Source organism: Hippopotamus amphibius, chromosome 10, assembly GCF_030028045.1.
Source record: "Hippopotamus amphibius kiboko isolate mHipAmp2 chromosome 10, mHipAmp2.hap2, whole genome shotgun sequence".
NCBI classification, from domain to species: domain Eukaryota; kingdom Metazoa; phylum Chordata; class Mammalia; order Artiodactyla; family Hippopotamidae; genus Hippopotamus; species Hippopotamus amphibius.
The window spans coordinates 54080623-54095907 of record NC_080195.1 but is presented as its reverse complement, the minus strand read 5'-3'; positions in this window follow the sequence as shown (position 1 = coordinate 54095907).

The window sequence follows — 15285 nt, the reverse complement described above, 5'->3', positions numbered from 1 at the left end:
TTCGTTACCATAGATTCTCAAGCCATTTTTTTTCTCATGTTCCCCCACAGAGAGATGTACAACAGACCCTCTGTTCTCTTTTCTGCTCCATCACTGATTTAAGTTGACCTACAAAATACTAAAAGTGTAAATCTGAGTCAAGTGCTCAGTGCATGTTTAAGGGAGAGGTAAGTTCACTTGAAATGCATGTTGGCTGAGTATACACATGTAAAACGAAGAGGAGGAATGAGACAGCATGTAGACATATTTAGGCAAAAACATATGTCTGAACTATCTTGAGGACTGAGGCCAAACTTTGTAAAATGTTACTTTTGGGTAGGACTAAAATGCATAAGGATTTTCCATTTCACTTTGCATGAGCAGAGGAAACCTATGAGAATAATTTGGTTTTATCTATTACTTTCTTTCTTTACAGAACCCAAAAGATTTAAAAGACTGTTTAATCATGTCAGGTATGTTCTTTTTTACTCGTCTCTCGATTGTCACTCAAACTTTTAAAAACAACTGTAAAATTAATTTTTCATCAAATTGATTGTGACACTAGATTTAAAGTAGTAAAATTCCATAGTAGTAAAAACACAGAAGTCATTACTAGGAGTTTGTTGGTATGATCAGAGCCAGTCTTGCTGAGTACACTGGTGACCTAAATATTCGAATGCCTCTATTTCCTTTTTTGGCATTTTACTTGATTTCTCTTAACCCCCCCATCCCCTAACACACACACAAGCTTACACACACACATGTACACACACCCCTCTCTAGTACTTCTGCTTTAGACTCTTTGAATTTCTGAGTCTCATTCAAAACAAAGGGATAAATGAGGAATTTGGCATTAACATGTACACACTACTATATATAAAACAGACAATGACCTACTATATATATATATACACATATATATACTGAATAGCACTGTTGTACACCTGAAACTAACACAACATTGTAAATCAACTTCAATAAAAAAGCACCCTTTAAAAAAATTAAAAATAAAACGTAAATAATGTAAAAACATTAAAAAGGTGATTTCATCATTAAAAAAAAAGTTCACGAAAAGGTTTTGATATATCTACTTACACTGAGGTTAAATAGCTGATAATACTTAACTCCCTTTACTAGGGTAAACTCTTAGGCATCTCCAAATCTGGTTTTGAAACTTTTAGTATAGGGTGAAAGGTAGATAAGGAATTTTTTCAGGTGCTTAAGATAATATTATTTATTATTTATCTTTTCCATCTCAGATCCCGACTTTTGCTCAGAGTTTAATTTGTTTTGAAAAAAACAAATTTTCAAAACAAATTAAAAGAGATTATGATGACAATCTCTAAATAAGTAATCATACATCCTGGTTCACATGTAATTTTTAATACTTTATTAATAATATCTTGTTTCACCGTAAAAGAGTACTCCATATTGGACAATAAATTAAATGTCAGCCTATGAATAAGAGAAAAATTTAGCTGCTGTATGTAGTCATCAGATGCCTTTCCCCTACCCTCTTGATCTCTCCTGCATAAAAACGAGAGTTTTTGTGAGGAAGCATCTCACACCTCTCACACCACTTCTTATAACTATAGAATCTTTTCCAATTTTCTTCCCTGGTTACTACAGTCTTACATCTCATGCTAGGTAACCTCACCTCTCAGTTCCTCCTCTTACTCTCAGAAAACCAGGGTGAAATAAAAGACAGAGGAAGAGGTTCACAGAGAAGATGTGGCCCTAAGAAACGCCAAAGTAACTCAAAATTAACAGGCACTCTCTTCCTACACTATCATGTTTGGTACCTAGCATTCCACTACCAAACAAATCTGCTTTCAAAAAACTGTCCGATGCAAGTTATTTTTCTTATCACTGTCCAGTTAAAAAACAGACACTGTCTATAAGTAAATGAGGGTGGAGTTCGTAGTTGGGTGGCACGTAATAAGGGCTTCAAAAGGTATGTGTGTATATATAAACACATATAAAAGTAATGTACTAAAGATCATCAGTTATTACCCTCCAAGTATAGCCACATTTAGTTACTTCTGTGCCAATTAAAATAGCATTCAAAGAGTAAGAAAGTCCTTTAATTTTCAGCTTATCCTATTTTCTACTGCTTTGATTTAATACAGGAAAAATTACGGAAAGTAAGGAAGTACTTTAAGACTGATGCCTAAAGCTGGGTAGAAGCATTTTCTATTCCTTACTATAAATAGTGACAACTGGGGAGAAACAATAATGTAAACCAAGGTATAATTTTACTGCTTAATATTACCTTGTCCTGAAATTCTTCTAAAGGTAGAAAGGGGAATCCCAGTCAAACCACTGTTTCATCTCAAAAAGCTACACATGCTGACCATAGTACCAGGCATAAGACATATGCCAATTTCTGCTGTACCTCACAAAGTTGTATCTGAGTCTATTTCTACATCCTCTTGGTTGGTCCCCAAGGGAAACAACTATCACCTTATTTGTAAACCCTCTGTGAGAATAGGAATTCCCTAAATTTTATTTACCCTGAGCAAATGACCTTTTCGATGTTACGAACTGTATGTAAAATTACTAATTGTCAACAATTAGAAAAGAGAGACCTAAAGTTTCTGTCCCCCCAAAGAAGATGGAGTGCTTCTGGCTTTATGGAATACTGCACATCCTAGCATAGGAAGGGTGAAATATTTAGGGAAAACTAGATGAGGACATCAGAAGATATCCTCTCAGGTAGCTGGTAGAGGATAACTACATAGATCTGGCGGAAAGGAGGCAGAGAATTGGGCATTCTTTCATTTATCTATTAGTTATTGAGTATCTATTCTGTGCTCAGCATTCTTCTATATGATGGGGATTCACCAATGAGTAAGATTGGCAAGGATCCACAGGAAGAGTCAGACAACAAAAATAACTTCAGATGGCAATAAATTCCATGAAGACACTAAACAAGAATGATAGGATAAAAAGTGCTGGAGTCATTTTGATTAGTTGGTTAAAGAAGGCCTGTGGGAAGGTGGTGTTTGAGTTGAAACTAAAATGACAAGAAAGAATCAGTCATAAGAAGATCCAGGTAAATACTTAGGGCCGAAAAATAAACTGCATAAAAGAAAGAGGATGCAGGGAACACAGGGGTCCAAGCACAGGAATCCTTTGTAGACATTTACCATCTTGACATCTAGACAGAGTCAGCTAGATCAAGGGCCCTTAGTAGGTTCTGTACACTCAGATGAACAAAACTAGCTGCCTAAACTTTACATTGCCAAGTCCAATAAAAACAAAACCGAAACAAAATAAAAAGTTAAATTATTCTCATTGCTTTTAAAAAGACTGACTTGAAGACAATTCAAAGAGATCTAGACGAATAAGGATAGGGACTGATTTTGAGGCTATAGCTAACTGAAGCAAATGTCAAATCCTTTGGTAGCAGCAGGAGGCAGCGTTCTGACTACTCTGCAGAAGAAAGAGCTCCAGCTAGGACCCATCCCCTGGATGACCCTGGGTTTCCCATCTGCCTCCTTTCTGACCGCTTTCTCTTCCCAGGACCTTTCTAGCTGGTTCATTCTTTAGCATTCTGCTCTAACACTTCTCTTTTCTCCAGGCCTACTCCTGCCCCTCCCAAGCTTGTCTGTCGTAAAGGTTTACTATTTACATATTCAGGAACTTTTGAATACATCTGTTTTACAGTAGTTTTCTTTCCAAAAGATTGTTTTTATCCATATCAGCAAAATAGACTATATAAGGGCTGTCAGGAGGCTTTGGAAACAGTCTTGTTATACAGAACCAGATGTTAAAATGGCATTTGTGAAAACTGAATTTTACCTGTGTAGAATTTATTATGTGTTCTCTCTTCACATAATATTATCTTATCGTCTCATTTTTATGTGTGTCCTTTTACTGAATGGGTATATTCAAATGCAGCTGACTATAGGCTACCAAAAGATTTAATTCATCCACTACTTTCGAGTTATACTGCTCCAAAAGAAAAAATACACTTCTAATTGTTTGCTACTGACATAGCATCATTTACTGCCCAGCACAGATGAAAAGAACCCACTTTTTGGTCCTGATATATATGACTGCTTATATGTGAGGATGGCCTTCTTCTCAACTTATCTGAAGACCCAGAGACAAATAAATGCTCAGCCCTTTATTGCCCAAGATGTATTACCTTCAAATGCCATAAAAATCAGTACTTCCTATGAAGAAAATGGGAGGAAAAGTAGAAAACTGAAGAGCCCCAGCTCATTAAACTGGAGAACAGTTCTCTTTTCAATGTATATGGAAACAAGTCATTTGGGCTTTAGAAGCTTCTCAGCTTAAGTTTATCAGACATAATCTTACACATGGTGGTGAATTAGAGTCAAACTGTTGAAATAGTAAGATATTACTGGTACTATGCTTCAGATTCGTATTTGTATAAACATGATTTTGTGAACAGGACTGGAAACTGAATGTGGAATATTATTCTGATGGCAAAACGTATTCCAAGTTCCAAACTGCCATCCAAATTATTTTGTGCTGTGAAATGGATTTGCAAATTAGAAGCTTACAAAGACAGAATGTGTCTTAGTTTTTCCTCCTGTTAAGGTAGAAAATCTTTACATGTAACAAGGGCTCAGTGTGTACCTACTCTGCATTCTGGACAGGTTCCTGTGGGGAGTACATAACACAAGCTGATACAGTTCCTGTCCTGAAAAAATACAGCTTGAGAAAATAGTATACACGTATTTAACATAATTAGAGGATAATACAATGTTGTACGTAATTAAATGCTAACAAAATTATCGTCCATTCTTAACAGAACTCCACTGAAATCAAACTAACCTAATGTTAGCAAGTGGTTAAATATGGCAAGCTCAAAATACCTTTTACAGTCAACTCATGTCTTTACAAGCTTGGCTAATTTCACTCTGTCTAATTCTCCATGGCTGCCCATACAATTGCACTACCGAGACTAGAAGATGCCCCAGGTGACTGAATGAAACACTCTGCATCCCTAGGTATAATTTCCCCACATTGCTAGACAGATCTAGCTAAATTTAACCACTTAGGATGAGATGACGGAATTGCAGTGAGAACAGTTTCAAGCAAAGCCGAGGATGCTTTGGAAAAAGAAGAGCCCTTCTCAAGGTATCGTGAAGACAAGGAAACAGCTGGCTAACAGGACTGCTTGGGGAGCAGGGACGGACCTATTGTGTCCACTCGCCAGGTGTTCTCCTCTATGTTTCTGGCAGAGCACAACAGGGAGTGGTTTTGTGCTCTCTTCCCTTCTCTGTTCTGAAAGGTTCCTGTTGAATGGTGGCCCCTGGAGCTGGGCAATGGGGCAGTCCAGCAGGTGCTCTTCATTCAGCAGGGAGGTCAAGTTCAGGGTTTGTTTTGAATTTTGATGATAGTTTTCCTCTTCATACCAAACACTGATCTGTTTTCCATGATGATGTTTCCTGTGGGTCATTCTGTCAACAGTGATAATATGTGACAGCGAACCAACAGCACCACTGCAAGGACACCACAGCCCTGTTGCCAGGCACATTGAGAAGCACCTGCTGGGAATCCGGAATGCAGTCTGGGCATATAGAAAACAGTCTCTACCTTAGAAAGATAACTTAATCTTATTTTCAAAGAGAAACTCTCTCTTCTTAGCCAATAATCAAAACGACGAAGACAACGGAAATAATTCCAGAGGAAAGCAAATCCATGACACAGATAGAAACAACCTCAGCTACTATTTTTACTCAGAGCTTGGTGATTGAGCAGTCTTTTCTTATACATATTTAAGGGCATTCTTTTCTCTGTAAGTTCGTCAAGTGCAATATTGACTCATCATAAATTCTTTTCAAGTCTTCCTGACTCTCTTAAAAAATTCTAATTTTACTAAAGCACAAGAGAAGAGTGAGACTTTGAGATGACTCATGTCCATTTCTGTCTGGTAGCTAAACGTTCTCAAATTGCACGTAGGCTTCCTAATTTTCTGCATAGCTAAAATATCCCTTAACTATGTCTAACCACCTTTGCTACTAACTCCTCTTGTTTGGCCTATTCCAAAATGACTATACTTACAAACTACAGGCCTAATATGCCCCACTAATCACATAGATGAACTATAATTTCTTATCCTAGGCAAGAGTCAGTCAAACTAGGTTAGGGATGGTAAACAAGTTTGAGTTTGAGTTAGCATGCCAATAGGTGGGATTGCCTAGAGAGATGAGTTGAAAATAATTCAGAAGCCAATCCCAGTGCAGAGGAAATAGGTACTACGTAGTTTCCATGAACAAGGGAATTGCATTAGACTCCACTGACTTTCCTCAACACCAGATAGCCAGTTTTACTCAAAGAAATAAAGCAAGAAAATTGATCAAAAACTTACTTGGAATTATGAATATGAAAAATAGACTTTAATACTAAGTTTTTTCATTTAGCAGTATTGACATTGTAAAGACTTGGCAAATATCTGAGTGAGAGTAGATCATGCTTAGAGGGCAGAAGTCAGAAACAGAGCAGATACATCTCTCAGATCATTCTACTTTGCTCTAAAACTATGTAATGTAAAGATCTTGGTGAAACAGTATAGATCTTCAATTCAGCTTAGTAAAAATTACTATAACAGAGAAAAAAAAATGTAAAAAAATTTTGGCAGATATCTGAAGTATTAAATATGAATTCACAATTTAAAAGTATACACACACACACACACACACACACACACATGCTCTGTTCGTTGAAAGTTTCTGGTAGCAATGGCTTCCAGACATCAGTGAACACATCTTGCACCCGTATCTTGGTTTCTAAATACCATTCATCAATAGAAATAAATATGACTCCTTGGATAAATGACTGATTCCAGATCTGGATTAGGGAAGGTGCAATGTAAGTCTAGAATCTTGTTCTCAAGGTCAACAGTGATGCATGGAAAAGACATACGAGCCAGTTTTAAGAGGCTCTCAACTGTTCAAATAATTTGGTCACCAAAAAGAAGAATGACCATAACTGATTATATGACTAATTATAAAGTTTGTGTTCATTTTGATACTAGAGATAAAGAAAGAACATAAAATTAACACACATAAAATATATGCTATACTTAGAGGTGACTTTACACCAATTTCATGCTCTGAAAATTGACATTTGAATGGAAAAAATCAAACAGCTATCCTGCTTTTAAAGCAAGGACCAGAGTTCATCTCTATCATGTTGAGGGAAAAGCATTATTAGAGAAAAACGCCAGAGATCAATGTAGAAGAAATGAGAAAATCACCACTCAGCAACCATAAATGAAAAAACTGATTCAGAAAGCCAGAATGATCAATGAGTATAAAAACGATTAGGTCAAAATTTGATAATGCTAAAGTATCAACCCAAAGTTTGCTTGCTAATATTGACGGGGAAAATCTCATAGTCATCATCTCAACTAATTGAACAAATTTAGTGTCACTAAAATTAGGATAATCTGACATCATGTACTTCTTACATGTATATGTAATATGAAGTACTCAGCATTATTTATAAATATGCCACAAATGTTTTATGTGAGTTTGATTAAGCTTTGACATTAAGCATATAGTTTACAGGAAGTACAGAGGATAAAGGGAAAAGTTAAAAATCACCACCAGTAAACAGACAAATGAAGAATGTGGTACCTGTCACAACAAAATCGATCTAGTTACCTTAAAAAATAATGTCAGGAAAGAAAATAAAAACAAAGTTGGAGCTCTTTCAAAGATTAAAAGACACAAATCAAATATAAGAAAGTTGCTTAGCTATTAGTTGAAAAGTTATAAAAATATTGACAAGACAATTGGGAGAATGAATAAATATTCAATATAGATGTTATAAAGAATTACTTTCTCTTAGGCGTGATAATCGTATTGTGGATATATATGAATCTGCCCTTAGTGAGAGATGTCTAGTAAGTGTGTAGTGGTATCTATCTATTTGGGAAAACAACATTAGTGGCAACTATATCCAAATGTTAACAACTTCTAAATTTTGGTGGTGAGTACACTGGTGATCATTATTCAATTCTCTCAACTACTCTGTATTAGAGGAAAATTTAAAATAAAAAATATAAAAAAATCAATATAATGTTAGCTTCTTAAGGTGGATAAAAAGCCTGAAGCACAAAGAAAAATGGTTAGACTCACAGAGGCCTTTTATCTTCACAACAGAACACAGAGCCCCGCATATGGCAAGAGGATTCTATCGCATTCTTGACTCCTTGATGATTTCTTCCGTCTATATGCCATTGATAAAATATTAGGGGCTTTGGTTCTTGACTCATTAAATAGAGCATATTCTCACTCCAATGTGACCTGTGCTAGGGCCAGTTTAAGGAGCAATCTGTCATGAGATCATTAATACAGCGACTGGCTAAGAAGGTGAAGATATTCATCTAAAATTAATTTCTTGACCTTTTCCACGAGGACCTGGAAGGGAATATTTTAGATTTCGTAACTGGGGGAGCAGCTCCAGTTACACCCTGCATTTCCCAAATGTGGTTATTAGAGAAACAGAGCCAAGAAGCGGGGATGCAGGGAGCAGTGAATGTTTCAGGAACCCTCTTGTTGAGGGAATGCCGCAGGCTACCTGTGAAGGGTTGTTTGGAGAGAAGCGAAGGAGGTTACTCACCAACAGCTAACCTCACGTATGGCCTTCACCAACTCTATGAGGCTAGAGAGAGGACAGGCAGAAATAAAGTCTAATGGAAACAGGTTGTGGCTGCAAAACCTTTCAGAAGACTCAAGCTGCTGTAGGGGTCAGCGTCAAATGATTCGACCTTAAGCCAGCACAGCAAGAGCTATCTAGTAAATGAGACAATGCCTTACTTTCATCATAGTCAAAGACAAACAGGAATACAAAGCCAAACATTTAGCAAATGCCAGTAAACTCTGAGTCAGGAAGGCAAATTCTCAGATTCATGAGTAGCCTTTACAGGCAACTCAGCGATGCCATTTCAAAGGTGAAATAGATATAATAAGAAATCCTCTGATCCTCAGAGAAACACATTTAAAAATGAAAAACCAATACTTGTCTGCCCTCCCCTCTCATCTCTTGGTAATCTCCAAGTTGTGGAGAGCTTCGGGAGTACATATAGGGACCAGTGAAGATTCACAATAATTTCTTCTTCTTCTTTCTCTTATTGTTTCTAAACCTTAACCTTTTCAATGATTGCTAATATGGAATGAAATTTTGATTTCACAACGTCTTTGCCACATAGCCCGTGATGCACACTTTAAGAGGGGACAAGAAGTCACGAAAGTGGTGATCTGAATGATCTAAAATGTGTTTTTGAAGGATGCTATGGCCTTGTCATCACTCTGCACGTTTGCAGATTGAATTTTAGAACAAACACTGACGACCACATATTGGCTAGTCACCAGGCAACACAGAATCTATAAAAAGTAAATATACATGAATATGACCTAGTATATATATAGTAGCTGTTCTATAAGGGTTAAACTAAATTCACTTAAATTTAACCTGAATTGGAGAAGGGAATAGGCCAGTGGGTCTCTGCTAATTCATGAGATAAAGGAGCTAGGGCTGGGGTGTAATGATGCAGTACGTTCTAGCATCCTTATCATAGTACCTGACTCATGAGTTTGTTGTGAGAAATAACAGGCGTAGCCAAATACAGTTCATTTAGCTCATAGGAATTATGCCTACTCATGCTCACAATAAACAAATAAGTATTATTTTTTCCACTGTGATTATGAGAAACCTGAATCGTAGAAAAGACAGGGTAAGCAACTTGCTCAAGGTTACAGAAACATGAAGTGATAGAAGTAGGATTTAAACCCAGATCTCTATGAATTCAAATTTAGGTCTAAAGTTCTCCATTTATCAAGATAAATATTTCCTCAGAGGTATCATACAGTGTCTTAAATTCCCACCGTGATAAAAGGGCACTACAGTATCATCTACGATCAGCTTATTTTACCAGCCATGGATACCCGCTGGGAGCAGCTATGTGGAGAAGGAAAGTGTTGATCCTGAGTAGACATTTCAGAAGGATCTCTATGTTCATAAGAATGGGAAGATTAGGAAGGTTTTTGTAGAAGGAGGTCTTGGAGGTTTTAGGATAGACTACTGGGCGAGGGGACAAGTAGTAGATGGGGATGGAAATTCCGGCAGTGATAGTAAGAATACAACATACTCTAAAGATAGTGCTTAAGTTGTTGCTCAGTTCTCTATTTTCTACCCGAACCCCTGTGAGACTCAGGGATCACCAATCAGATCGCAGAGACTGTCCCTTACATTGTATCTTTTTATAATGCAAAAGTTGGCCAAACTCATTTAAAATTTTAGAAAATGTAGCATTTAGAAAAACATGAAAAAATTATCTGCCAAAATTTGACAACTGTTAACATTTTTATCTGTTTCTTTCCAGCTTTTTTTTTTTTCTCCCTATGCCTATAATTTGGGACTTTTGAAAACCAGTTCAGATGATAAAACTTGCACACATTTGAATCTTGTTTTCTGTTACATTACAAGCATTTTCTACGTTATTTCTCTATAGGATTTCACAGTCTGAAATCACAGCCAAGTTGTTTCCCCCTCCCCGACATAAGTGCTTCTCTCTCTTTTACGTATTCTCTGTTGCCCTCTTCCCCACCCCATCCCTGCCAAAGCAGCGGTTAAACACTGTAAATGATTGGTCGGGGGTGTAATCATCATCACAAGGACCCTAGGAGCTGGACCACAATCTCACAAACCATGGCTCTCTAGTGCAAGAGGTCACTTTGGACTGACTGCCCGTTTTTCTCTACCTTTCTCTTCTAAAGGCTAAAAAGGTAATGAACCAAAAAGAAGAATAACATAAAATGAAACTTTCTGAGGTCATGCTGCTGACCTATTACATTTAGCTCCCTCTAGGGAGGGGGTACATTATCCATTCTACTCAAATCACTTGGGATATCTGGGCCAGGAGCCCCTGGAACGTGAACAGCAGGTCAAAATGTTATGGCTCAATCATTATTCAATCTTTGCAATAAGAGTGGATTATAAATCCATTTTTATATTAGTGCTGTATTGCAAAAGTCACCTCCAATGATCTATTTACCAATTCAATCTGTGTTTCTCATCACAAGTGAATACTAAATAAACAAATAGGCATAATACAATAAGAACTCTTGTTCTCTGACACACTGAAAAAGATGATTTTTAATACTGAAAAAGAGGCAAATTTCATAGGTTAAAATAGGAGATTTATCTCAAATTCACTATTGGTCTTGCAAGAGAAACCAACGCTGTTGACATACTTTGTTGTCATTGTTGGTGCTTTTGGTTTTATTTTTATTTTGTTTTTGCTTTTTGGTGGTGATATTAAAAAATCAATGCAAATCAAGTATTTGGGTTTCACTTTTGCCTCTTGAGGATGTATGAGAGAGAGACCCTTAACTGTTCAAATTACACAAAGAGATGAAAGAAGAAGAATTACCAGAGCTTTCTGTGAATTAAGATTTGAAAGTTCATCCCCAACAACATGAATGGTGAAGAAGAGCATATCACTATATCCAAACACATTGTATGAACATAGAGATTTACAAAGTAGATGGCTTAGAAATGCTACTCATTTTGTAAATATCTCTATTTTTTTAAAAGAGAATATTTCTTTAAATATCATTCTCCATTGAAAAATGTAAATATAATATATGAAAATGGACAGTATGGATTTCAAGAATATGTCTATAAGAAAAAGCAGGATATACATGCAGTCTATGTAATCTGTTATTGCCAGGATAGATTTCTAGAATTCTGTCCATATGACATAGTGCCTATGCTGTAAACAACCCTAATTTTACCTCTTCATTCAAGATTATGCCTGTAAATTCAATGTTATAACATTAGTGGCCAGCACTTGGTCCACATAATGCAGCCTTATGCAAGAATGCCATCTTCTCGTGGTCATCAGTGCCCAGGTACACAGTCTAGGTACACAGAACAGTTGTTTGTCAACTTCTGTTGGCAGCTTACTTACTTCTATGATCCATTAATACCTACAATAAATCAATAACCTCAGGGCCAACCACCAACCCAGTGGATGTCAACTTTTGTGTTTTTTAGAGTGGTGGTGTGTGATGGTGAAGGCGGAAAGGAGAGACATATTACAGTCAGCTAGAAACATCTAAAAAAAATCTTTAGGTCCTGCTCCCCTGCTTTGATAGGCAGGTAAGGTGGAAGGGGTCATGAATACACATTACATTTACATTGTTAAAAGCTCCAGAGACAATTATGATTAATTTCCTACGGTAAGTACCACTGCCTTAACCATCAAATGAAATGCATCAGAACAAGTCTTTAGTAATTGAGTTTAAGATATAGCTCTTGCATTACCAACTCTGAGTCTGACGAGTTGGTCATCTATCTTAATAGCTCCATGTCTTAGTTCCTTGTTTCTCAACTGCAAAATAAAAGTGTTTTTCACTTTCAGGTTGTTTCCAGGATTAAATATGTGTGTACTTAGAACAATACCTAATACATAGTTTGCACCCAATGAATTTTATTTTCACAAAAATGTTATTATGGTGTGAGAAGAAAAGGGCTAAGATTCCTTTCAAAATCTTCCATCTCTCAAATATAAATCTCTAGTTCGGGTCTCTCTAATGAGCTCGAGATCCAAATCCTCCCAACTTCCCATGGGTCTTGGATGTCTCAATGGCCCCATAAACTGAACTTAATCTCTGCCTACTCTTAATTAAATAGTTGTTCTTCCCACTTCTTAAAGGGCCCCAGTAGTCTTCTAGTTACCCAAGCCAGAGACCTGAGAACCTTCTGAACACTTCCTCCTCCCTCTCCCAATTAAAATATTTAATGTTACCATGTCCTCTTGATTCAGGCTCCTAAATATCTCTTGAATATATGTCCTCTCCAATTTTTATGCTACCACAGTGTTAGGCTATCATATTTCTCACCTGAATAATACTTCTCTGTTTAACCAGTATTTGCCAGGGACCAGGGTATGGGGTAGGGGTTGACTACAAAGGCATCGCATGAGGAACTAGGGTGGGGAGGGGCTGTTGGAACTGATCTGTATCTTGATCGTGGGTTTAATTACCATGACTATGCATTTTTTTTAAACTTTATAACAGAAAGAATGAATTTTACTTTAGGTAAAGTTTAAAAAGCAGGAAACAAAACGTACAGAAACCACCACCCAAATTCTCTTCCCTTACTTCCCCATGCCTTTGAAATAGGAAGAAACATCTGAGTGTGGCCTACAGAGCCCCTCAGCATCTGGTCCCTGCCTACTTCTCCAGGTCCCTCTCCCACCTACTCCCCCTGGCTCTCTCCACACTAGCTGCATTCGTCTTTGTTCCATCCCCTCAAAGCACTGCTCTTCTCATCCTAGAACCTTCATGTCTGTCCACAATGTTCTTCTCCAGTTCCTTCCACCTTTTGGCAAGTTAACTACTATACATCCACTAGATCTCAGTTCAACTATCACATTCTCAAAGATAGCATGGCAAGAAATCTTAAGGAACTCAAGGCATAGAGAACAGATTTTTGTATCAATGAAAATTAAAATCACCACCACCACCACCACCTTAGTGGAGGTGTTACAGAAAGGATGGATGAGCTATCGTATGGATTATGTCCCAATATGCAACACTGTTAGAACTTTTTTGGTACTTTTTGTCAGTCCTAAGGGCACCCTGTATTTACCTTCATAGCATTTATCACAGTGTTGAATCACATCGTTGACCTGTGTGATTTTTTTTTTTTTTAATTATAGCAGGTCTCCACCACTAGATTGCAAGCTTCACGAAGTCAGAGATCATAGCTATCATCCCACCATTATGTTCTCCTAATTTCTAGCACAGAGACTAACCAAATACATAATGAACAATGAAATGAATGAATGGTGATATTTTCAAAAAGCACTGCAAAGCCAATACTATTCGATCACTTCCTTCAGACTCTTTCACTTTCTCAATTCGAATCCAATGTTCAGTGATTTAAGGCCTCCAAACATCTGCTTTGTCCTGTCTTCTGCATGCTATTTTTTTAACCCTTTTTGTAGGCTGAAAAATGAGCCTCTGACAAATATCCACATCTTAATCCCTAGAATTTATAAGTTTTACCTTCTATAAGGAAAGGAGGAAAAAAAAAAGGTCTTTTGCAGATATAAATTATGGATCTTGAGATGAGATGTAGGCCCTAAGAGCAATTGTCTATGTCCTTGGAGAGGCAGAGGAAAATTTCACACATACATGTGAAGAGGGAGGCAGAGACTGAAGCAAAACAGCCACAAGTCAAGAAGTATTAGCAGCCACCAGAGGCTGGAAGAGGCGAGGAAACAGACTCTTCCCTACCGCCTGCAGAGAGAATGCAACCCGGCAGACATCCTGATTTCCAGTGACACTGATTTTAGACTTCTAGCCTCCAGAACTCTGAAAGAGTAACTTTCTGTTTGTTTTTGTGGCTAATCTGTTACAGCAGGCATCAGTAACCCATTACTCCCCAGAGCTTTCTGATTCTAACTCTTCTAAGACACACACAATCGTCCCCTCTGCTAGTACTACTCTCCCCTCTCTTCCTTTATGCCTTCAAGGTTGCAGTTCCTATCTGCTCCCACAGAAAAGGATTACTATAATGGAAAGAATATAGTTTCTAAAATGAGACAGATCTGAGTTTTAATCCTGACTCAAGTAGAAATTGTATGATCTTGGGGAAATTAGTCAATCTTTCTGAATATCAGATTCCTCAGCTTTAAAGTGAGTGCAGTAATCTTTATATTGCTGTGTTAAAAGTACTGCTTGAAATATCCAATGAAGAAAAATGCTTTCAAAATGCTTGGTGTGTAATAAGTGCCTAATAACTTATTTCTTTCCTCTTACTTCCAATTAACTGACTAAATTAATCCTACTCAAAAATCACCTTTGTAGAGCAACAGTTCTGACTAAACTACCTGGATTAGCATCCCTATGAATCTTCATCACCCTGTTACTCTCTCACCCCTTAGCTCATTTTAGTTTCTTCATAGCCCTAATCTCAGGGGCATAGTACACACATGTACATGTGTGCTTATGGTCTGCAAGGCACCCTACCAACTAGATGTAAGTTCCCTGAGGGCAAGGACTTTTCTGCTATTTTCATTTCTGTACCTCAGAGCCTAGAAGATTACCACATACAGACAAGCTGACCAGTCAGTGTTTTTGAGCGGGTAGATTTTTTTTTTCTCAGCTAGTTGTTCAGGGTTCACTTCACTTTTCTGTGGAGACCCAACTTAATAACTTGAAAGTTTTTAATTGAAAGCTGCCATTGTGCTATTTCAGAACTAAGCTCAGAAATGAACAATGGAAACACACTTTTACAAAGGTACAT